General features: G+C 39.9%; 1 long non-coding RNA gene across 2 annotated transcripts in view; it reads left to right on the forward strand.

Moving 5' to 3' along the window:
• The window catches only part of LOC103459465 (uncharacterized), a 134,885-nt gene that overhangs the window by 86,555 nt on the left and 22,936 nt on the right, over positions 1 to 25,394 (forward strand). For both annotated transcript variants that reach the window (XR_532748.1, XR_532747.1), the window contains 2 exons: positions 1,365 to 1,477; positions 15,496 to 15,567. This is a non-coding gene — a long non-coding RNA (uncharacterized LOC103459465). The remainder of the gene's footprint in view (positions 1 to 1,364; positions 1,478 to 15,495; positions 15,568 to 25,394) is intronic.

The following is a 25,394-nucleotide window of genomic DNA, read 5'->3' on the forward strand; positions in this document are numbered from 1 at the left end:
CCAAACAGTCACAATCAATTAGCAAACTAGATACATCCAATTAACTCGGATATTAGGATTTAACTGCACATCGGAGAGGGGAGTTTTACAAACGGTGAAATATTGATGATGTTTGTGTAAATGCCGTTTGCTTGTGCCTCTTTTAAACTCTTTATAAATTCTAATGCGGGGTCTTTCGGACTACCCGCTGTTTGGGTTTGTTCCCGTTTAATGCAGAAGGGCGGGGAAGCGATGAGCAAATAAGCAAAGGCCTGCAGAGATTGCTAAGTCACGCTCTGAAGTGCAAATGAGCTTCTTCCTCTTTTGGTTCTGCGTGTTGAAACCAAACACGGATATTTATATATTAGCATACATGTCAGAGCTGCAGCTAAGAGAAACACATCAGCTAGTAAAACGAGGCCCCTTAATGAAATTAGTCCTCGGTTCTGCAAATTTTTTGCGGCACCATTAGTGCCGTGTGATATTCCAGGGCACCGTCGCTCACTAATGACCTGAAAACTCAACCGACAAAGTGTTGGCCGGGCGAAAAAAGTTGGACGAGCCGACACCACGAGACGATTATATGAAAAAAGAAAGTATTACTCCCAGCTGCCTGTCCGACTTGCACACACTGCGCCGCGTTTGAATTAACCGACTGTCGGTGTTTATATTTGGGCCGAACTTTGCTGGAACCCTTTCACCTTCTGAAAAAGCCGCTGGCACAGCTTGACCGTCTTTTTCCTCTCTGCTGGAACAGCTTGAGTCGAGGTCTGATTAAAAAGCGCAGACATTGGCTGCGCCTTCCTGGGAGGTAAGAGCTAGCTAGGAGCTCGGGCCTGGGGGGCCTCGGGGAAATAAAGATTCGAATCGGAGCTGATTTGAGTAGATGAAGATGGAGCAGTAATTACAGACATTCCCAGATCTCAGCAGTAGATCCGGCGAGCCCAGACCCTTCGGCTTACAGGGAGGGTGATAAAGATGGAGCCCTGTGTATTGGGCGGGTGAGGCGTGCTGGATGATGAAGGAAGTGGGGAGTTACTCTGTCACTGATCCATAAAATCACATGAAATTGGACCCAGGGTAAGTCACTAACTGCGTGACATCTCCTGTCACGGTACCAAAATAAATGTATGCCATTTGAAACAGAACAAAGCAACTGTTCTGTATGTGTTACCAATGTAATTATGATTTCGGCGCATGCCTTTTTCCTCCCCCCCCCACACCTCTTGCTGTTATTAAAAATCATATTAGTTAAGCCTTTTGAGAAACCTCCACGATTCCTCTTAATTCTCGTATTTCTCTGGGCTATAAAAGAGAATCAGTCCACTCCTACCTTTCCAGAAGTTGTGATATTAAAAATTGTGGTTGTTTCTTCTTTCTTAAAGGTGCATCATGATTTGAATCGCCATTCCGCCAAACCCCCCAGACCTCCGTGCCTCCTTCGGGGTGACATTTCAGACGGGCCCTGAGGGCGACTGGAGGGAAGACATTGAACAAGGTAATTGCGGCGAGATTTCTTCTCACTAAATTAACCTCTGCTCTCAAATTCATTGGCAGCACCTGGCTCTGCTGTTCCCACGCTCAGGTGCAACAGGAAGGAACTGTATTGTCACATTTTACGAGACTCTGTACTTTTTGTCTGTTCTCATTTGGCCTTCAAATCTCTTTTTTTTTTTTAGGAGATTTGGAGAAGTCTAAACACCTTTAGGAGTTTTTGGAACCATTTTAACCTTTCATCAGAACAAACAAATTGTTTTTTGTACCCTGTTGGTGTGTAAGTAACCAAGAACATGGCTTCTTTGACAACCTGGCTCATACCTACAGTCAGATCAAATAGATGCAAAGTTTATTACTGGAAAAAAAAAGAGGAGAACTGCTGTTTTATTTTGACTATTTTGCCAAATTCAAAGTTTTTGGCAAGCCTAATAAAGATTTTAGAAAGCCTGCAAATCAAAACTTAAAAAATCAAAACGTTCTGATTTGTGAGATGCTCGAAAGACGAGTATCCCATGACATAAGGCTTTAAACATAAACTCACAGTATAACAATTATTGATAACTCTATTATAATCTGAGTAGGTCAGATTATCCAGAATCTCTGGAATCTGAAAATTATTTTAAAACTTGTGTAAACGTCTTTATCAGCGGGGGAGGTCTGTGGAATCACTTCAAAAGATAGTATGCATAATTATTTTTACACTATAGATAGTTGGATCCTTAAAGGGATCCCTTCTTTTAGAGTCTTAGTCTCTTTCTCTGCTTTCAATTTAATGGTTTTTATAATATTGTCTATTATTCTGCCGCCATCAGTTATGAAATAAAAACGGCTCAAGATGTATCCCTTGCTTTTAGCACCGCTCACCTAAAGAATCTGACCCCACGCAGGCATCCTTGAGAACTAAATGGCTGGCCTTTACAGTATGCTAGAGCAACAGTGTAGCGATCCAAATGTGTGCAATATTAATATTTAAGAAGAATTTTAAGGCATGACAAAACTATTTGGACCCGTGAACTTGACCCACTCTTAACTTTTCCGTTCGCTGCTGGAGAAAGGAGAGATAAATGGATACGCTTGAAACCTTTTCTATCAGCCCGAGTCCTCTGTATGGCACATTAAATTATCTGGGGTTCATTTAGCGGGGCCGGCCTAATGTTCAAGTGTCTCTTTTTCCTGGTTGTGTAACTGAATTATGTCGGACGGTTCTGAATAAACATCAATCTCCGCGCCCGCGCCTCTTGATATGATGATCGGCCGAGTCGTAAAGCGGAAGACAGCTGGTGGTGGTGGTGGGGGGAACGTCTGCTCAGGCCGGGGATGGACAGTCAGCGCGTCGTGATTTACACTGCATCTGGCATTTTGGCCCACCGCTGGGGGAAGAGTATCAGTCAGATTTATTTGACTTTTCTTTCCGGTCTTCCTCCTCTCTTCAGCTCTTTTCTCAGCTTTCTGACAGGCCCTCAAGTCATTCTGGTGTGTCTATACATGTAAAAGTCTCCTGTTTCTTCTACCTTCTTCCTTTTCATGCTTTTCGTCTTCTGTTGAGGCACCGCCAATTTACTGGTGGAAACAGGAGACGGGAAACGGCCAGTGTCAGGTAAGTTTTTATGAGTAATTTGCTGTTTGCTTCTTTACCTTACCAGCAGGTGAATAAACTTCATCTATAAAGCGTCTTTTACAGACAGAAACTCACAAACCACTGTTCAACATGAATCACGTTCAGGCCGTACACACATTACTACTCTCAATCATGCATTCACCCGGCAAGCACCTCATGGCCCAGGTCCCATCATCCCTTACCACGCCAATTTGCGAATCTGCTTATGATAATGGCCCGATCATAACGGGGCAGGGCTGCGTTGAAATGAGATCGCTTGCGACAGTGCTGACCTTTCAGCAGAGGCAAGAGTGGTAAAGCTGCCGCACCATAACAAGGTCTGTTGAGTAAGCAACTTACAAGCCAAGGTTACAGTTCCTGGATTAGAAAAAAAAAAATTGTATTTGAGAAATGGGAGGAAGGGTGTGTGTGTGTTAGAGAGAGAGAGTGCAGAGAGTGAGGGAAATAGAGACAATGTTCTGATTGTGATTTCTCAAGTCAATTAACTTTGTGTGTGCGCCCGCTGTGGACGTTTTGCTGATACGGACGGTTTTACTGTCGGAACGTGCAGGACACTGACGGGCGGGAGGAGGCACGGCTTGATGTAGACGATCTTTTCGCATGAGACGGAGAAGCATCAATCTTAGCCGCGTGACTCTGAGTCCTTCGACTGAAATCCACCCTTTTATCCATTCGAGTAGGACAGATGCAAAATAGTGTTTGTTCAGCACAATATATGCTAATGTTAATATGAGTGGGGCGGAAATGACACATTTCCGCATCTACCGCCTTCTATATTAATAGATAAAGAAAAATAAAGCTTTTGTTTAGCAAAGAGATTTCTTTGATGAAGTCCTGGACAGGAATAAATCTATTTCAGGCAAAAGCAAGAAATGTTTGAAAAAGAAAATGGTTACCAAAGTTAATACGGAATATAAATTATGAAGATTATGAAAATCTACGTTAGACAAAGTAAAATCCAACACAATTCACTAACGGAAAAGAAAAGCATTCAGTATTATTTTGAAGCTTATTTTAAAAATGTGAAAAAGACAATGGCAGTTTTGTCAAACTGCATTTTCCTTCACCAAACATTTAAAAGCCTCTTAATATTGAACCTGGTTCCATAAATCCAACTATAATTCAGCAAACAAGTTTGAGATATGAGAAGACAAGTTACAGTTGCAAAACTTTTGCAATTAAGCAGCAACATAAGTATCTTTCCTCTGATTTATGATGTCACATCCTAAAGATTTTCACATCTTATAATCGGGAGTCTGATAGTCTCACAGAGGAGATATTTTACTAACTTTTTTTTTGTTTATTTTTCCTGCACTGCAAATGAAAAAAAAAAAGCTTTATCTCTGTTTTTTGTTTTGTTGTGTTTTTAACAGAAAACAAAACTTCTAAGTGAGCCTCAAAGGGGTTTTTTGTATTCAGCCAAGTATTATATGAAGTACAGATATATTGCAATGTAATGCATGGCTGGAAAAATTATTTTTTAACAAAATGGGTAACAATGGTTGTTACTTGAGGGCCACAATACAGGCTGAGGTCAGCAAACTCCATATGTGATTTTTATCCCTGTTTGTATTCCCAACCATCAAAATTGAACAATAATATGCAGCATGCTGTACTGCAAATAATTATTTGTACCTTACCTTTGACTTAAGTTGATAAGCATTGAAGAGTTGGCCTGGACAATATTAAGAAAATATATTTATGAAATTATTGCCTGAAATTTGCAGACATTAACATTTGTGTCAGGTGTGGGCATCTTATGCAGCAAGACTCCGTCCAGTAGGTTGGAGATTCTATTGGCATTCAACATGTGTATCCATGACAGCTGGATATAGCACATACTGCAATCCGTACATTCTTTTGCAATATTATTAATGTACACACTGATATTGAAATATAACTCGGATAGATTGCTAAAAACTCTACATTTGTTTAGCTTGAGCCATAATAGTGCAACAGCTTGGTTTAATGGTCCAAACCAAGCTGTTGGAGGTTGGTCTTGTAAAAGTGATGGCATAATAAACATATAAAGTGTTTGTTTTTTTAATTGTAATTGGTCCCTGTCCCAACATATATGTATACATTTACTTACAAGTTTTGCTCTGTGGCTCCAGGTATTTCAATACATGGCTATATGGTCATACACACTCTCACAGAACCCCGTACACAAACACACATTCATTGCAGTTTTTTTTTTTGATGCTTTGGCCCACTCCATAAATAATACAGCTTCCTTTGGCCTTGCTGACAGGATCTGTAATGGAGTTTGCATCACCAGTTCGAGTGACTGACCAGGTGACTACCCACTTGACTGACTGTTTTATCTAACTGGTAGAGCGTGAAGCAGCCAGATCACTTTTACCCTTGTGCCTGACAACAAGCGAGGGCAGCTGAGACTCGGCGTGCCAAGTTTGTGTATTTCTTCATGTGTCACTGTCTCTCTGTTGGGCTGCATATGTGAACATGTTGAGCCCGTCTCCCGGCCTAAGCGTGCGTCTGCCTGGGCAGTGACAAAAACAGAAGCGTGAGGCGAACACAATCAATCTTCATTTGGTAATTTATGAAGGAGTTCGGTTGTCAGGTATCCAGCGGTGTCTTGTACAACTCATTCTGCTGTGATGGGAGGCAAGGGGGGGGGTGCTGGGTGAAGGGATTGTGGGGGGGCTACCCCAGGATATCAGCGCCTCCTGTCACCTCCCCTCCCTCCTCATCGGCCCCTCTTATGCAGCCCCTGCTGCCGTCAGCAGCCCAGAGGCATAGCGCAGAGAGAAAGGGAGACGAAGGACGAAGTGAGAGAGGGGAGCCAGGCAGGATTAACCCTGTGGCCACTCATGGCAGGTGCTGAAGCAGCCACGCATCCAGCCTCATTAAGGAAAGGGATAGAGGGCAGCGTGACAACAAACACAAGTGGGAGGCTGAGAATGTACATACTCTACCTACCGAATACATACACACTCACATCCATTAAAGGCATGTGCAGTGCCTTAGAGACTGGCACCTACATGGGGAAAAGCTGACACTTTGCAGGTTGCCTGTACATTTTTCTCTCATTTCCTTTTCTGTCCCTCCTTATTTTTCACCCTGGCTCTCATATTACCCGCTTACTATATTTGTTTCGACTCAATTACCCAGGCTGCTTCCTTTGAATCATGTGACTTCAGCCCCAACTGTCTTAAACCTTGTTTGAGAACGCGTCAAGTGTGGCACAACCGCAAACCCACCAAGATATGTCCGTCCATCTAAGATGACAGGCAGGCCAAGGGGACCACTAGTCAGAAGAGGAGCCAAGAGGCCCAACAGAGCTTCAGACGAGCAGCAGAGTCACAGCTCAGGTAGCAGAATAGGTCAGAACAACGAATATAAATTGTGGAGTCCACGAAAATGCCTTGATGAAAGCCATTCCAGAATAGGAAGTCCTATTTAAAGTTTGCCTTATGCGATAGGACACAAAAAGTGCATGGACCAAACTAAGTATGGTGATGCAGGAAGAATACCCGTTAGAGGCTCAACACTGGTCGAGTTTCACTTTCCAGAGGGGAAACGACCGCAAGCATACAGCTGGAACTACAAATGGTGCCAGGTTCCTGTTCTCCATAGAGTCCATCATTTTTGCATGTTTCTCTCCGTCAACAAAGCTGCATTACAAAATTAAGTAATTTGCAAGACTGTAGACCCCGAGTGAATGGGAAGGTAATTCCGTTTGTTAAGGTATTTTGGACTTGGGACACATAAAAGGAAGTTGCAGGATTTCCGCCCCGGAGGACAAGAGTGTGATAATCCTGGTTAAGAACAAATACTTTCTTATGTTAGAATGGCTCAGACAACTCTGAGGTGTGAGAATCCTTGTTAAATGGCGTTTTAACTAAAACTCTGAGGTGAGACGTTTAACTGAAGTCCTACAAGGGGTGCAGGTTTGAATGTTTTTATCTTTTTAACCTTTTTTTTTTCTTTAAAAAAAATTATCTTTGTCTTTCTAACTGTTTATTCACTGTCACATGCTGTTTTTATGTTAATTATGTAAAGCACTTTGAAATGCCTTGCTGCTGAAATGTGCTATACAAATAAAATTTGATTGATTTATTGATTGTGACAAGATGTTGACAAATTACATACCACTATTCTGGCTAGCCTAATTTGTGAGAACATTTAAATCTATAAATGTGCAAAGTATTGTAGAGACTCACCTCTTTCTGGATAATACAAGAACTGAAAACCAGATATGTTTGTCTGGAATACAAAACTCAAACAAAATACATTAGTTTGTAATTTTCTAGGGTAAAAATGTGAAAACTTTCTAAGGTTTTAAATCCTCTTGCAATTTAATGTATTACTGGATGTAGTCAGTATTATTTTGAAATCATGAAAACCCACAAAAAAATTAGCAGGTCATTCTGTTTGTAGCTCAGATGTTTAAGTCAAATCATGTTTAATTCCAATATTAGCTATTTTTGAGGTCTCAGATTTTATTAACTTTATGATGTTAGCCGAGAATGCATTGCTGGGAAAAAAAATCTATTTCCACCAGTTTCAGCATCTGTGTAGTTACATCATCTTTGTTCAAGTTGAATGTGTTAATGAGCCTGAAGCTGGGCCTCCCTCGTGAATCAAAAAAATTATAGGAAAAAGACAAAATTCACTCTGATCTTTAACTTCAAATTCTTCCTATTAGCTCATCTGTTAACCCACATCGGTGCAATACTTTATCAGCTGATTAAAGATTGAAATGTGCTTTTAGGAGACAGTTTTTTTTTTGTTTTTTTTTATTTAAACTGAAAAGTCCTGAGAAAGTCTTCTGGTTCCCTTTTCCCATCAAATTTCTGGACAGTCCATCCTTGTAATGACATTTTGGGGTGTAAATTATTGAAGCCACTTAGCAGCACTTTGGGCCAGTTTCTCCCCAGTTGGTGTCTTTGATTTGGGAAAACGGGGGCTGATTTATGAACGATAGCCCAAGGCTAGTCAGCCTAGGGCTAGCTCGGGGGGGACACTGGCCTCCGAGCCCCTCCTGGCCCCAGGGATGTATGGCCTGGCCATGGCCGCTAGGCCTTCCGGTTTCCAAAAAAGAGAGTGTTTGCCTCCTTACCTCTATCTGCCACGCATCTGGAAAGGGAGTTGTCTTGAAGGAGTGCCTCCGCAGAGAGTCTCCAGATGAGACGCCGTTTCTTCCCTCTGCCATTCGCCTCCGTCTTCTGTGGTAGCCTGTGCAATTTGTCGGTCGACCTGCCAAGAGGAGAATGCAAATCCTCACTGGAGGAGATGATTTAAGGCCGTGGCACAGACTTTCTCTGAGTGTATGTGTGTGTGCGTGTGTGTGCCCAGCAGTCTTTTCTTTATCAGCCTAACTAGATACCTGTCATCAAGACCTCAGCGTATCATTGAGGGTATGTGGATGTGTGTAATGCGTCATCTTCTTGTGATGGTGGCACGTTGCTTTGGCTTCCCCTCTGTCTTTGCGTAAAGACACGACCCTCCTTCACTGCTCATCAACCCACTGCTGCTAATTTATAGACAGACATAAAATGTCTCCACCTTCCTACCTTCTACCGTCAATTCCGTGGGAAGCGCAAGTGTGACAAAATAGGACACAAGACATTAACCATGCAAAAGTTTTCTCGGTCTTCCCTCCTGCATCTTCCTTGTTTCCTACTTCCTCTATTTCTCTGTACAATATACACCGACTGGTCACCTTATTATGTACTTTATTCCGATGGACCTAGTTTGTCATACCTGGGTTAGGGTTGTAATAATTTGCATTTGTGGTCATTTTTAGACAACTTGTTCAAATACAAAGTTATGCTTTCTTATGTTTTGTAATTCTCATTCCTAGTATACATTTGTACATAATGAGAGGTTTTGTACTCACTCTGACAGCCAACAACTTAAAATATTCCTGTATTCTGAAAAAAAGAAATAAAAGTGATTTCATGACTTCATTACATATTGTGGTCATCATGATTTGAGCATTAAACAAATTTTTATGTTATGAAATTGCTAAAAAAAAAAAAAAAGAAAAGGAAAAAAATCTATGTAAAACATCTATAGAAATGGGGTTTTACACAAAGTTTGTGGACAAAATATAAAATAAGGCAAATTGTATGTTAAACTGAAGCATTTTATTTTCACTAAATTGATGCAAACACTACACATTGTAGAAAAATGCACCTTGTTCTTGGCAGAAAAGATAGGAAAGCTTAGGAAGTAAAAGTAGAAGGAAACAAAATTGGTATGCATATGCATAAAATGGGAGTATAAAATGGAAATGGGCGAATTGACCTGAGCCCCTGAGAACTGTTTTGGTGAAACCGAAACGGTTGTGCTTAAAAATCTCAGCTGATCCACAGCGCCTGAAAAGTTTTATACAAGCAAAACATCCATAATACATTCAAAGTTAACAAACTTCAGCAAGTTGTCCCTATATCCACTGAATTGCTGCTATTTGACTTGCAGATTCACTATTTATGCCAACAATTCAACAGTCTTATAAAGTCGCCAGTGACAGTAGATGCATGAAAAGCTATAAAATCATAAGTAAATACTGATTTGTCCAATTCCGATGGGATCAAACTCTGTTTTTGTAGTGTCAAATTTAGCACACGGATCGCGGAAAACTTGAAGAGCAAGTAGGACCAACTTGCTGCTCTCCAAGACAGAGTTTGGAGAAGTTTTCAAGGACAACTCCATACACAAGATGAAAGTGATCTTTGGGGCTCTCATCTCATCTTCACCGCTCATATCCAAATACCACCTGGCTCATTTTGTGCTGTCAGCAATTTTTATCTAAAAAATTAATACTTCTTTTTTTTTTTCCCTGGTCAGATAGAAGTACTTTATTCGTCCCAGTTTGCCTGAAGTCCTCGGCATCTTTGGAATGAAAAAGATTTCAAGTTATGGATAAAAGGCACTTTTTTAATCAACATTTTCTTTTCCTTAAGCACTTTTTTTTCTTTTTAAAAGCTGTTTTTCATTATTTATAAGCGTTCTGAAGGTGCTACCGAGCTGATTTCTTTCACAAGGCCTGATATAAGGCCGATAGAGCTCGGAGAATTGATTAGATAAGCTTGGAAATTACAATGTCGAGCACGCAGTGCTCTGAAATGTGCTCTAAAATACTCCCATCACGAATATTAATACCCAGGGCTTATAAGCACATATTTGAATGCAAGAGGAAAGTTGATATATGAAGTTTCATGGAGTGTCCAGTGTGCAAAACCATATATTAGTGATCAAATAGAAAATTACCACTCTTTCCTGAATGCCATTGGCCTTAAAGCGACGGAAGAGTAATCGTGATTTCATCATTAGCACTTAAAGATTCAGAGCTAATTTCTGTTTTACTGAATAATTCTGAAAGATGTTAATCAAACATATGACGGCGTATTTGAAATATTTAACCAAATGATATTAATGAAGATCAAAGGGTGGGCTGTTTTTAGCAGATGTTATGTGAAAGGCCTGGGTAATAGCTGGGTCCACGGGAGCACATGAAACACTTTGTCTTCTGCTAAATATTTCATGCCTAGTACCTGTTGTATAGTGCTTAATGAGCTATGGGGGGAAAATGGTGATTTATCATGCAAAGTTTTCAAAGGAAAATGCTAATTCAGACATGTGCACACACACACGGAAAAGCAGAACACGCATTTCTTGCAAATTCCTTATACACATTTTTTTTTTCCCTTCAAAGTTGCCTTCCAAAAGCCACACCACATATCCAGGGTGAATATTTTAGCCCCGGAGAAAAGCAAACTAAAGCGAGAATTGAGGGGTCAATGGCGTGTCTTTAAAGAAACTTTCCCTGTCTCCATCTTCCTGCTCCGCTCTGGAATACTAATATCAAGGAGGAATCACAGGAACGCCGTTTCTGGGTGATGGTGTCAGTCTTGGACATGGGATCGGAAATGCTCGCCAATAATAAAACGAACCCTCATCGCTGTTGACTCCTTTTAGCAGAAAACTCCAAATGAAAATTACTTTCAAAATATGAAAAAAAAAAATTTTTTTTCTTTCAAGAAAGTAAAAAAAAAAAAAAAAAAAAAAGAAAACTATAAAGCTACAGTTTCAAACCAGCTATTGTTTTTATACTTTAAATTCTTTAGAATGAGCTGTCAAGAAAAAAAAACAACAGTTTTCTCTGGCTGTAGCAGAGCACTGCACCAAACCCAACCTGTTGCTGCTGCACGCTGCTGGTCAGCTTGCTGTGAAAAGCTTTCAACAATTTATTCGTGATTATAAAAAACTGCAAAAATAGTTCAAACAATCACTTTAATTAAGGTAATGCGATTTTAAAGCTGAACTTGGCAAAAGCCATACAGCATGTTTTATTAGCTAGACCTCGACTAAAAAAAAACCTGGCAACGTTAGAAACCGTTGACTCAGAGGGAGAGCAGAACAGCAAAATGTTCTATTCTGAGCAATAAAAACTTTCAAACAACCATTAAATTTGACATGTTTTCTGTATTTTTTTTTTTTAAATTGTCTGCCTATTGAAATCTAAATATTTGGTTATACCTCAAAAGTGTACAACTGGTCATTTATTATTCATTCATCTTTTTTAAAATAATAAAGATTAACTCTACTTTTTTTTGTAGTGCTTAAGGTAATGTTATGCAGGCGTTGTGTGTTCAGCAGTTATAAATTGAAATTTTTGATAATGCACATCAAACTTTCTAAAAATAGTGGATATTTAATCCAGGTTTGGCATGAAAATAACCAAAACATATCAGAAGTTTGTGAAGTTGGTTATTAAATCGCTGCACTCGCATGCCAGAATCGGAAAACATCAATTCAAATGGGTGCAGATATATCTAATCTGCTTAAGTTCATGAAGAATTGAAGTATAACTTAGAAAAATATCAAGTTCATTTATTGGCGAATATGTGTGGATGCTTTATGTTCTGAAACTTTCAGAAACAATAGCAGTAGGAATAATTGTTTTTAGCGTGTTTTAAATAAAGAAAATTGGATTATGTTATGCCGTTTTGTTAAAACCTTTGTGTTTGATACTGTGTCGTTGTCCCTGAAGGTTTTCACTCCGGCTCGTGCCTCAGTGCGAGAATTGTTTGCATTTACTTAAGAGTAAACTAGATTAATGACTGTTAACAGAAGGACTAGCCAACAGTGGGAGAGTTGATGCTCCGTAGGGCAATTTGAAAGACTTGCCAGATAGGTAGACCTACAAAATGAATAACCGCGCACCCCAAACTGCGCCATAAGGCACAATGGTTTGTGATTTGCAAGTTGATAAGACAAGAAGATTAATAATGCCGCATGATAATGGCTGGCTGAAGCTCAGCTGGGGAGATGGTAATGATGGGATATTGCTGTAGGAGCAGTTCACTGAGCCACAGTGGGGTGAGGGAAAAGACATGGAGAAGGAGAGATGGTGAGAGGAGACGGACTGATAGAGAGAGGCTGTAGCTGCACAGGAGGGTGGTGGGGTGGGGTGCGCACTCATCCCAATTGGCCCTCAAGCGTTGAGAGTTTGAAAAATGAGAATAGAGTTATCATTTTAATTAAATATACGTTTTTTTTTTTTTAAATACATGCAGTGTATATTTTTTTTTTTGCTGAAACAGGGGCTTCAAAGAACGTGTGTGTGTGTGTGTGTTTTTAATTTTTTTTAAAGTGTTCCATCATCATTTCTGAATGACAGTTTTTGTTAATTAGAATTTCTTTTCTCTCCTCCTCAGGTAGGTTATTGCCACGGGTGATAATGCCTGGTGACGAGACGGTAAATTGTGTCTCCTAACTTTGTCTTCAGCAAAACACTTTATATTTGCAATGACCATTTCAAAACTTTAAGTGTCACATTATAGTTGTACCCACAATGCAGTTGTAGTTTTGCTAAATATGGTAAAAAAGAAAATTCAAAAATGTCTTGAGTAGTAGTGATGATATTGTTCAGTGGAAATTGTTGTTAGAATAGCATAAACTTGCACGATTTAAAGCCTTTGCTTCTATCATCATTAAAGTCTAATTTTCCTCAATAATCGCAGCTGAATTTCTACATTTTAATGACCTCTTTTGATTATGACAAGCTGCTAAATGCTGTGATCTGCTGCGGCTGTTTGCCTATTACATCTTCACTGCTGTTGACTTGCATGTTTACACCTCAGACAAACATTTTGTCAGATCTAAATTTATCTTAATTGCACCACTTTGTCGATGCCTGTGGATGATCTTTCAGCGCTGTCTCTTTGTTTTTTTTTTTGTTTTTTTTTTTTTGTTTTTTTTAAAGCGGGCACGTTGGGATGACTTTGATACTGATCAGACTATCTTTTATCTTAGGAAAAAAAAGTTAGAATGACATTACCAGTTTTTAATATGAGGTAGTTTCTAAAAAGAAGTAGCCAGACCTGAGGGTGTTTTTACTTCAAGCATTCTACCTCCAAACTGTTTTGTGTTGTAAATTTGCTGTTGGTAAAGACAGACGATTTCGGGATAAATTGTTGAAGAACAATACATCCATGTCACAAGAAAATATATAATTCTGGATTTTAAAAGAAGTGAGAATTTTAGGAAATTTTCTTTTGCAGAATAAAATACAAAAATCACAAACTAGCTTAAAAAAATTATCCATATATTACAGGTGTGCTTAAAAAAGCTTTGAAAATCTGGACATTAATCATGGAGTTCTGCTCGGCTTAGTGGTTAGAACAAAAATTGTTTTGAAAAATGCTAACTTGTGTTTTAGCATATATAAAAGTTTCATAATTCTCAAACTAAATCCATTTTCAGTGAAGTGTTTTCTTCAGGTATTTTAAATTCTGAATTTAAGTGGATCCAATTTAGCCTGTACTCATTAATTAATAAACTAAATGAACCACTAAGATGCACAAAAAAATGCCAATATATTTACAACACAAAAAAAAAAACAAAAAAAAAACATGTAAAGTTAGTCGCCATTTTAACTATTGGCAAAAAAAACCCCTGCAACTATTGAAAAATGGTGAAGGCTTATAAAAACTTTTGTTTCCAGCCTTTCTGAAAAGCAATTTTTTTGTCAAGTAGAGAGGTTTTCGTCTTTGCTCTTTTTTTTTTTTTTGTTTAAAGTTACTTTCGGATTGATATGCAATCTCCTTCATATTCAATGCTCTCAATAGTATCATGGAGTATATTCACCAGATGAAGTCACACATTGACAGTGACTGCTGCTGTTTTGGAAGACATACTTCACTTTGACGAAAATTGACGCTTTTTTAATATCGCCTGATCAGAGCGAGGCGCTCTCTCAGGTGTGTGAGGGCGCCTCACACTCCTGACATCTACATGACTGTGGATCCGGGGCTTACTTATGCTTTTAATATAAAAGAATGCACAGTAATGATTCTGAAAGTTATTGAATCCCGCAGTAGGTAACTCTCACAGGCTCCAGCCAGTCGGCTGAGTTTTATAGACAGGATGGCATTTGATTTCTTTGAAATCGACACAGCCAGCACGCCATTTTCCCAATGACTGTTAATGAGTCAATAATGACCATTACGACCTAATTAACAAGGTTGAGCAAGGATATGGGTTTTTTTTTTTTTTTTTTTTTTACCTTCACCGTTTCCTCTAATATTGGAAGAAATAAGAAACCGTATGATTTAACCAAGTGTAGGAGTCCTGTCTGAATCTAATCACGCTAACAAGTGACAAGTTAATTATGTGACAAGTTGTGTTTCCAGCAATCAACTTACTGTAGCAAGCAGATGTTGTTATTGATGGCAAACCTCGAGAATAGCCATGACAGCTAAATTGCTCATTACCGAGTGTGTGGTGGTGACGGCAGTTGTTTTATTACACCATTTATGATGCGGTGATGTTTGTCACTTGAACTCGAGCTCTAATTGAACATGTTATATGATTGGGAGCCGGGTGAGATTTCACCTCTCGTAAAGTAACAGATTTCTTGACAGTAAGAGAGACACTTTTTGTAGCAAAGAAAGCTGCAGGAAACTCATTAGAAAATGCCCATTTCAGGTTCTTCTTCACTTACATTGTTGTGTCTGAAGAGTTTATCCTTTAATTTTAAGTTGACATTAAAGTGCTCCACAGGGCTCAGTGCTTAGTCCAATGATCTTTGCACACCACGGACTGCATCCAAGTGAAATTTTGTGCAAAAGCTTCTTTCAGTACACAATGCCAAACTGAATCTTTGAAGTTTTATTGTTTTAGAGTTGCTCATAATACAGCCATTACTGGAGCAAATTGAAATTTATCCTTTTAGTTTGAATGCAGATTTAGATGTTCTGATTGAAATGTAGTGAACTGAATAAAATTGGATTAAACTGGACTTCAGTTCAGTGTGTTTGCGGTACTCCGATATTGCTTTTTATTGAAATTTGATGCCATAACGATAAACTACATATCTGTTTATTAGCCGGTGTTTTACTTAAATGTATGCTGAACTATTTTTGCAGGAATCACTCGGGTGTATGTAGTCAACGTCAAGATCACATCATTCAACGATCATTAAGGGGGAATGTCAGCAGGTAAGTTTTTTTTTGTTTTTTTTAAAGTACCATGCATAAAATAAATGTGTAAGATGCTGCTATCTGAAACAGGACAAAGCAAACGAATGCAAGAATAACTCTTACTCAGTTTTTTCCTAAGGCTTTGTTTACACAAGACCACTTTCTGGACACTGTCGGTATTTCTGGATGTTGATTGGGGAAAAGTTTAGGTGACACTTTAAATAATATCACCAAGACACCTTGAATTCGCTGTAGTTGTCGTGTCAGAGCTTTTGATGTCACTGAGTTTAGGACGTCGTCGTAACGTGGATGTGCTTTGCCTCATGGGGTTTGTCCAGGATCTGCATTAAATGCAAAGTGCGCCTCCAGTCAACCAAATTCCTATGTGATATATTTTGAATCAGATGATGTGCTAAACGGAAAAGTTAAAGTAGCACTAACACTGCAATGCTATCCACCATTTTCTCATTCTTATCTGCCTGTCCAGGCATAGAACAAGTACTGCAGCTGTATGCGTGTGCTTTCACACCTGCAGAGTACTTCACACCTCCACGGATCCTGAAAAATTTCACTCTGAGACTTAGTTTCACAAAACGCAAGTGTAAGAGACTCCCATCACTGGTCATGCATATACAAACAGCTGAATCGCACCAAAATGGTTACAGATTCACCGAAAAACAGCTCCATGTAAACGGGCCTCAGTAGTGTGAAAAGTTTAGATTTCTGCTTACAGAAAAGTGGAGTGACTGTCGTATAATGGCACACTTGTAGCAAGTTTGTGTATTTATTCTACCCCTTTATAATCAATTAACATTTTTGACTACTTGTTTATGGCTTGCCAACATTATCTTGCAATCGCTGATGGTGTTTAACTATAAACTCATTGACTCTAAATTATGCCATCAGTATTTCTACCTTATGTTCAATTTCACGCCTATGTTTTTTATTTTAGTCACTTTATTTGGTTCTTTCGCATTAGAGGAAATTATTTAGTTCTATTCTAGCTTTTTTTTGTTTGTTTTTACATATGACCTTTAGGGCACCTAAAGGTCATATGCTGGGTATAAGTTGGGTATAAGTTGTCTTCATATAATTTTGGTTTTCATATAAATATGCCATCAGCCACTCCCAACCTCCCGCGACCTTCAAGCTTGCTGACAAGCAAAGGAAGTAAAAGATTCCTCTTCCTGTTTCTATCACGGTTATTTTCTGTGTAAAATAAGTGATGCTGCTGACAGAGGGGGTTGTTTGTCCAAAGTGGGACTGACACTCAGTCAGGGGCCTGCCGGTCACCACCGCCACTGATATGACAAAGAATAAGACACGTTACCGGCACTCGCACACACCCAAACATGCACATGAGGAGCTAAGTGCATCCTCTTCACCCACCGAACTGCCATGTGTCAGAACACACACACACACTCGCGCACACATTTGCTCACACAACTTTCCGGATTGCACAGCAGTAAGCAACGATGGCCGATGATGAGGGCAAATGCGTGACAGTGTCAATAACTATAATCGTCTGTTGGGCAGGAAATAATGAAGTGTATGTGCCCATGTCAGCCCTGCACGCCTTCAATATCCCGTAATAAAATGAAGTGGAGAAAAATTGACGGAGGAAAAAAACAATCAATAAAGCATCTAATGGTAAATACAGAATTGTCCCGTGGAGGGAATATAATTCCTCCCGTCTGTAGGTGCTGTGCCGATTATTAGGATGAAGGGGAGAAGCCTATTTGTATGTAAATGGGAGATTGATTATATTTATACGCTGGCACAGAGGCACTGGTACACACACACACACGCACGCAGGCACACACGCACACACACGCTTATACTGTACAAGCATGCACAAAGAAGAGTGAGAGACATCCTTGGAGAGTCTGGTCATCAGACAGCTGCTTTTACTCTGTTCTGCATCCAAGCCCTCATGGCAGAGAAAGAAAATAATATGGGGAGAGACAGGCAGAGGGAGAAACAGATCAGTCTTCTGACTGCCAGTTCCAGCAGGGCTCACCTCTCCAGAATATTCTAATTACCAGCCCTCCTCATTACAGATGCCGTGTCAATGAGGAACAGGAGAAAAATGAAAGAAGGAACTTCAAGCAGAGAGGACCAATTCTGTAATTTCTTAATCACTTTTTTTTTTTTAGCAACCTTTGCATGTGCCCTGGTTAATGCCACAAATTGAATGTTTCTTTGGTTTCTTTCTAAATAGGCTATCACGCCGCTGCGGCGGGCGCTTAGCGAAATCTATTATTGTCATTTGCATAGGGGCCTTTTTCTTTTTTTTTTTTTTTTTTTTTTTAGTGGCGGGGATCCTACAGAGCGACGAAGAACAAAGAGCTCATGAGGGGGAAAATGGGACAGAAATGATCCGGCGCTGCCTCCGAAATGTGACGTCAGGTCCCTAATGAAATCTTTTGACTGCGACCATGGCAAATGGCGGAATCTATATCTGACACTTAATGGTTTGCATAGAAATTAGAGACCCCCTTTCGCTTGATGTCCCCTGATTAATTTACAGCACTTTTGTTGCATCGGCATCGTCCAAAATAAATTAACCACGCTGCAGATATCAGAAACGGGTGGCTGGGGGGAGGCGAGGGATGCAATTTACGAGAGAGAGAGGAGGGGGGGAGGGGAAAAAAAGTGAGATGAGATTAAATAAAACACCTAATTGACAGAAAAAGTCACCAAGCTCAATCGCTGTTCGGCATTGTCGAAGAGGAGCATCAGTATGTGTTTGGAGAGAGTGTGTGGGGGCAGGGAGGTGAAATAAAGAAAGAGTGAGGAAGAGCCGGCCACTTGATTTCCTATGAAAATTAATCGGCTATCAAACAATCTTGGTCTGCTGAGGATGATTATACAGCAGGGGCAGCGTGAGAGGAGGCGGAGGGAGGGACTGGGAGACATAAGAAGAAGGGTGGGGGGGTGGGGGGGAGAGAATGCCCTTTGTGTAGGTGAAATGTGTCGGGGACTGTCATCGTAATATACCTCAGTGAAATGAAGGTTAATTCTGATGTACAGCCTGCATGGCCGTCATTATCGGCGAATCATGAAAATAAATTAAGCCACTGAAATAGATACTCCTGTGGTACGCGGCGGGGATCTCGTGAAGGATGGACGGCTGAACTTTACGGATTATTATTGGGAAATAGTGCCGAATTCAATTAATGCATCTAAAAGACACCTTTATAGAGGGCAGCCATAATTTAAATGACAGCGGGGTGTAATTTTGCTTGTTATAAGTCAAATTTGCAGAGTTTCATGTTTCATGCATTATTACTCCTTCTCCCTCCAACCTGTTCTTTCCTCCCTTTTTTCCCCAGTCAATCTTTATTTCTTCTGTTTGCTGATGGTTAGACATTGGCTGGTATTAGTTTCTCACCTGTGATAACTGGAAGTAAAAATAGAACTGTATTCTGGGATCAAGATAAAAAAGAAAAAGGAAGCAAAAATAAAATGAAAATATTAGTTTTGAATCACCTATAATTTTATCTGTATTTTTAAGAATGTGTAATAAGGGATGGATGGTTCTGTTTCTAATGCCAAACAAGTGTTTTCATTGTCAGAATGCAGTTTTAGAAATATCAAACTGTGTCTTCAAAGTGCCTTTTCAGCTTAGAATGTTCCAGCCAATGTTTTTTCAGTGTACATTTTTTCAGTTTTGAACAAAGAAATGAAATGCAGATCAGAACCTTTAAAAAACAAACTGTGAATTACTCCTTTACTGTAGCACCAACATAAAGCTAAGAAAAGAGATACTTATTTTAGTGTCCAGCTGCCATTGGTTTGCCACTGAGGATGTTCTCACACTTCTGTGTGTATAAGTATCCGATGTATATCATATATTAAATATTGAAATACAATGAGGCAGCTGATATGACGTTTTTTCTGACTTTGAAGCCACAGTAAAAAGCATTACATTCTACTGATGGTGCATGACAGCTACACTGTTACTGCCTTATATTCACACAAGCACACATGTGAAATTAATTGCCAAAGCCTCTGGGATTCTGACATCATAACAAAAAACTTTCTTTTTCTGATAAACAGCTGTTAGATTTTAAATATTTTAAATGACTAAAAATTGAAATAAATGAAACTAATTGCCTCTTAATTACTAAAATTATTAGGAGAATTGCCGTAAAATATGAATTTCAATAATTGCGTGCAAATTTTAGACTTTGTTGCCAGGTCAGTTTTTTTTTTTCATGGCATGTTTTTGCTTTTTATTGTGAATCAGAAGTAAAACAAAGAGGCAGAAACCATGTTGAGCCCTTTCAGCCAGCTGACCAGCAGCTTTTAAACAGCAAGAGAAAACTCCAGTCAGTCCTACTCATCATTACACCTCTCGATTAAAGGACTATAAATCTTAAGAGCAGTATGATGCTAAATGTTTGCAGTTTTGAAAAGGTGTGCTGTTTTTTGAACCTTGAAACCAGCTCTTGCCTAGCTCCCCCCTAAGATGATTCCTGTAAAAAAAAAAATTGATATTATAACCTCAAATATCAAATCTTCAACGGTTTACACTGTGAAAAAAAAAATCCACATCTTTTTCAATATTCTAACCCTTCCTCATCTCTCTCAAAGCCTTAAAGTATATCTACAGTAATCCTCTGCAGCACGATGTGCATCGCCTGTTCGCACCTCTCCTTGTGCAGCCCCACGCACACACACACACACACGCACACACACATGCTCACACGATGAAGCCTAGAGATGCTGGAGCCTTTATGCAGATCCACCCCACGTTGAAGGCTGAGCTAGAGCCCAGTCAACTGGGTAGATCGCTGACCTCTCACCCGCACACAACAGAGAGGAGAGCCGGAGGCTTAATCCAGGCAGGTGTCTGACAAGCGAATGAACACGGGGAAGGGCCGTATCGCATTGACCCTCCCTCAGACCTCCCTTATCTATTAATCTACACCCTCTATGTGAGGAGGAGTTGAATTAACACCTCGACAGGGCAGGGGGGGTGCCTGATTAACACGCGTCAACCTCGCCAATATGCTGGTTACCTCCCCAAATAAGTGATTGTTAAAAAGAGATATAGTCACCAATACAATTTGTATTCATATATATATATTTTTTATTCTGTGGTTATGTATTTAAACATCCAAAACTTTTGAGTCTTTTTTTTTTTTTAAACTGCTTTCTGAATAACAAGGTAAGTTATGTGCACTCAGAAATCTCATATCAGAAGAAACGTTCCTGCCTACTGGGCTCTTAACGTTAAGCTTCCCCTCATATCCATTTAATTTGACAAAAATAGCTTCCCAACATGCAAACAGACACCGTGTTAAAATATTTATGCACCTGTTTTTTTGTTTTATGGAAGACGTCTTTGGTGGAAAATACAATGTGGCTTAATGGCGCGTGAAATATACGACTGAACTTGGACTGTATATTGAAAATCGCGTCATAAAGAGCAGAGGAGCGGCGCGGGAAAATAGGTGAGAGAACGCCGTTCGTGGAAAAGTTTAAAGTATGAAAAAGGACAAATTCCACCCCCCACCCCCTTTTATAACCCATTGAGAAAAAGGGAAAATGAGGGTAAATGTTAGAATTTACAGTTAAAATCTCTAGTGTCATCATTGTTTGAACTCATCCATTTACAGAAATCATATTCTTCCAATCTTTTATCCACCCCCACAAGACTAAACACACACAAATCTTCACTTCTCACCTTCTTCCCATCCTCTTGGTCAATCCCCCACCTCCCCCCACACGCCCTCACGCTAACATTTTAAAGAATCCTTCCACTGTCATTATTGGTATTGAACTCATTTCTAAATTCAGAAATTGGCCGAGGAAGATCATTCATCGCGGCAGATAGTAAAATCAATAGCTTTTGTGTCAGCCGGCAGGGTCTGTCTTCGTCGCTCTCCTAGTGGGTTGGGAGCTGGGAGTGTGCAATACACACACGCGCGCACCAGAGTGTGTGCCGGGGCGGCGGAGTGCAGACAAAAGGCGAGCGAAAACTGGGGGAGTGGGGCCACCTCTTGACGACACATGCACACACACACATACTTCTCCAGCACTGATCCCATTTACATATCCCTATTTATTTAACTCACATTCCTATAGTAAACATTTTTTTTAAGTGATAAATATACAAATATTACAATGAGTGAAAAAGTATGCGGCTAATTATTTTTAATCATTATTTTAGTGTGTCAAGAACCAATAAACATATATGCTGCCTGAATTTAATTTTCAAACATTTCTTCTCATATTTTTGCAACAATGCAAACTGGGTTTTATTTGATTTCCTTACAAACACACACACTCTTTCTGCAGACGGATCCCAGTGACAGGAAGAGGACAGCTTATTCCAATGAGAGTCAAATCAATCAAGTCCTTTTAATCACCACTCTGCTTTTATAGTGTGGCAGTAATGATGGAAGGCTGTGTAGGGGCAATCCCCTAAGACCCCCTCCCTCTCTCTCTACAATACCCCCCTCCCAACCTCCACGAGGCTCAGATCGGAGCTGACGCACACACAACTATGATGATTTTCATTTCTCAATTACATTATCTTATTAACCAATCAATTGCCAGCCTTATCAATAATTAATGTCTCCCAAACTATTAGAACATAGATTAGATTAAACGCCAGTCTCTTGTCTTCTCTCTTGGCTTTGATACTTTTAACTGGGCCCTTCATGGCCAATGTGATTTTTTTTAAGAGAATGTTTAAGTGCTATTTAATATATGCATAAATATTCATTTTTTTCCACTGTCATTTATTTTAATAGATTACTCCCTTACCTTTCCAGAAAAATACATTGAAAAAAGGTATAGTCTACTAAATTGCAAAACACAATCTCAATCTGTACCACCTCACACGATGATTGAGGAAATCTGAATTTAGTCAAGTAAAATTAAATGTATCAATTCTGATACAATTAAAATACACTTGTTTATTCTGTAAATGTTCATTTTTGTAACGTTTAAGTCTTGTGTCAAGCTTAAATGATGTTAAATTAGATTCTTTCTGCTTTAAAAAATATAAAGTATAAAACTTGAAGACTCAGCACCGGTTCACACAGCTGGTTAAAATGGCTCGGTTTTCAGTTTTTTCTTTATTTTTGTTTTTTTTTTTTTTATGCGGGGGGAGAAGTGGCCAGCCCTGGTATGCACTTCTGCTGCGCCTGCTGACTGCCAATGAGTGTAAAGGAACGAGGTTATGGATCCATGTCTCGCTCCACTCAGCCCAGCTGTTGATGCTGTTTCTCACACAGAGAGGCTTTGTCTGAGCTCTGCATTTCACAGAAGAGAAGAAAAGGAGGAGAAATGTTTTTTTTTAAATCCCTATAAATTAAGTTTCATAGATCACAAATTCCTTATTGAAAAAATGTGTAATTATTGTTGAATAGAGTAATCCAGTTGTGACTGGACTAAACATCGTGGCGTTTCTAATGCTAATGTTGTCCTAATGCAAAATTGGGAAAAAATAAAATAAAACCACAATTTATTGTATTTTTATAAATTGTGTAAAGGTTTCATAAATCCCAGAACGTGGTTAATTTAAGGATCTCTGTTCAGTGAAGAATTGGTTGAGGCCTCTTCAATGCTATCAAAGCTAAATGTGATTGCTAACTCACCAAATAGCCTTCATTAGTCAGCTCTGAAAACAAAATAGGGCAGCTTAAGGACTGCTGCATTTCCTACCTTTAAATAGTTTCACACATGAATACAAGGGGTCAAGCTTGAAGCGCGTGAAGTCGTTTACGCTTAGTTCAAAATCTGTCGCATACCGTCAGAAACTAGATGCCGCTTTGTTAGACAGCCTCAAGTTTGACCTGAATTTGGCGTTTTAATATCCCCGTATCTTGTCTTGACTTGTTGTGGTTTGCAGTCAAATCCTACGTTGTCGTTGCTGCCGAATCAACAGAAGGATACATTTTCAGGTGAGTCCACAAAATGTCCTAAAAAACAAAATCTCACTGTGTGATCCTAGGTAGGTGTCTGAATTTTAGTCTAATAAGAGGAAAAGAAGTTGAAATGTGGAGCCAGATTGAGGTAAGCACACTTGTTTTCCCTGCCTTTGGTCTCCCCCCAAACCCTTCCTCTTTTAGCTGAGCTCGAAACATCTGTCAGCACTCAGACGGCGGTGCTGATGAGGAGAGAGGCGAGCACCTTGGTATGTAGCAGGCCTTGCCCTGGAATCACTGGAGCTTCTCAGTTTGGCGCGGCCGGCTTGTTTATTCGCCCTGACCTCGCGGTTGCTCTGAGGTTACGGGACCTGCTTTTACTGAAAGGAGCCATTGTTCTGTAGGGAGGAGAAAAAAAAATCTGCTGCAAATATTTAGGAAAGCTAGGGCCCTGCAATCAGCCAGACTTGAGCTTTAAAATTCACAACTGTGTGTTTTGGAATAAGCCGCCCCATGCCCCCGTTCCGTTTAGCCGGAGCTGAAATTATACTCATATATTTTTATTAAAGAGATCACACTGTCACAGATTATTAGTCCTTTAATTACCTCAACATCCGTATCCAGTGATTTCCTCCCATTTTCCCATAAATGTCAGAGCATCACATAGTTGCATAATGCGGCCATAGAATACATCTTTGATTTGTAATTGGTCTGTGCTTTTCTGAGATATTATTTGAGAAAATAAATGAGATTTCCCACACTGCACATTCTCTAGTTAGCATGCAATGTTTTTCTTGCAAAAATCTGGAGCACATCCTTGCATTTCACTTCTAATTCCACAGGGTCTGCCTGTTAGGTCACTAGTAACAAATGCTTTTTCAAAAAGGCTGCATAAATTAACTTTTCATACCACCCCCCACCCCAATCCCCAATACCACTTCAAAACACCTTGCTGGTTTTAGCTGGAATACATCTGACGGTTTGCCTTTTTTACCCTTGGTGCTGGACCAGGCGGACATCCTCGCCGGTGCATTGACATGCAACAAAGCTAATGGTGGCCGGGACAGGAGGGCCTAATCTTCACTAACTGACAAGATTTAAATTGAGGAGACATCTTCCGCTGATTAGCTCCCACACCCACAATTATCCAACTGGGGTGTCAAGCAAGGTTTAACATCTCCACTGATTCTGCTCTCCTGAGACATCCGGGAGGCAATGCAATCGCTTTTAATAACTGCCTCCCTTGCTCCCTCCCTCCATCCCTCTCTCTCGCCACTTTTCCTCTTGACGCCCAATGCTCCTCGTGCACAACCCCATCGCCCCACCATCCATTTCGCTTTCTGTCTCTGCCTGTTTCTTTCTCTCATTCTCTCTCCCTCTTTTTTTTTTTGCCCGTCCACCCCTTGTTCCAAGTCATTCAAGCTCCCTTCAAAATTAACCTTTCCTGCAAAAATATAATTTCTCACAAAATGAACCCTACTGAGCATCCCCACCTCCCCCCACCCAACCCCCTCTTCTGGAATAATTTATTCAAATTGCTCAACACAGAACAGCGGTGCAATCCGAACGCTGAGTGGACCTCTAAATTTGGACCTGCCTTTCTTCTTCATCTAAAGGTAGACAGAACGGGTGAGGGGGGGGTGGAGAAAAAAAAGTTTATGTACCTCGCTATCTCCTGGCAAATACGAGGACGGGCTTGCTATCACCTTCCATCCCCAGTGCACCGGCAGCAGTATCCCCCTCGAGTGTACACCTCATTAAAATTCATCTGATCTGAATATTTTTTGCAAATATGGTCTGATTGCTCACCATGACATGAAACATCTCTGTGTGTTATTTTAATCACACGCACCCCAACGGGTAACATATATGATGGCTGTGACATTGAACTCCTCTACTGCTTGACCCCATTTTATGAGTGCACATCTTTTTTTTTCCCTCCCCTTTTTGTGGAAGGGG

Source organism: Poecilia reticulata, linkage group LG23 (assembly GCF_000633615.1).
Source record: "Poecilia reticulata strain Guanapo linkage group LG23, Guppy_female_1.0+MT, whole genome shotgun sequence".
Lineage (NCBI taxonomy): Eukaryota > Metazoa > Chordata > Actinopteri > Cyprinodontiformes > Poeciliidae > Poecilia > Poecilia reticulata.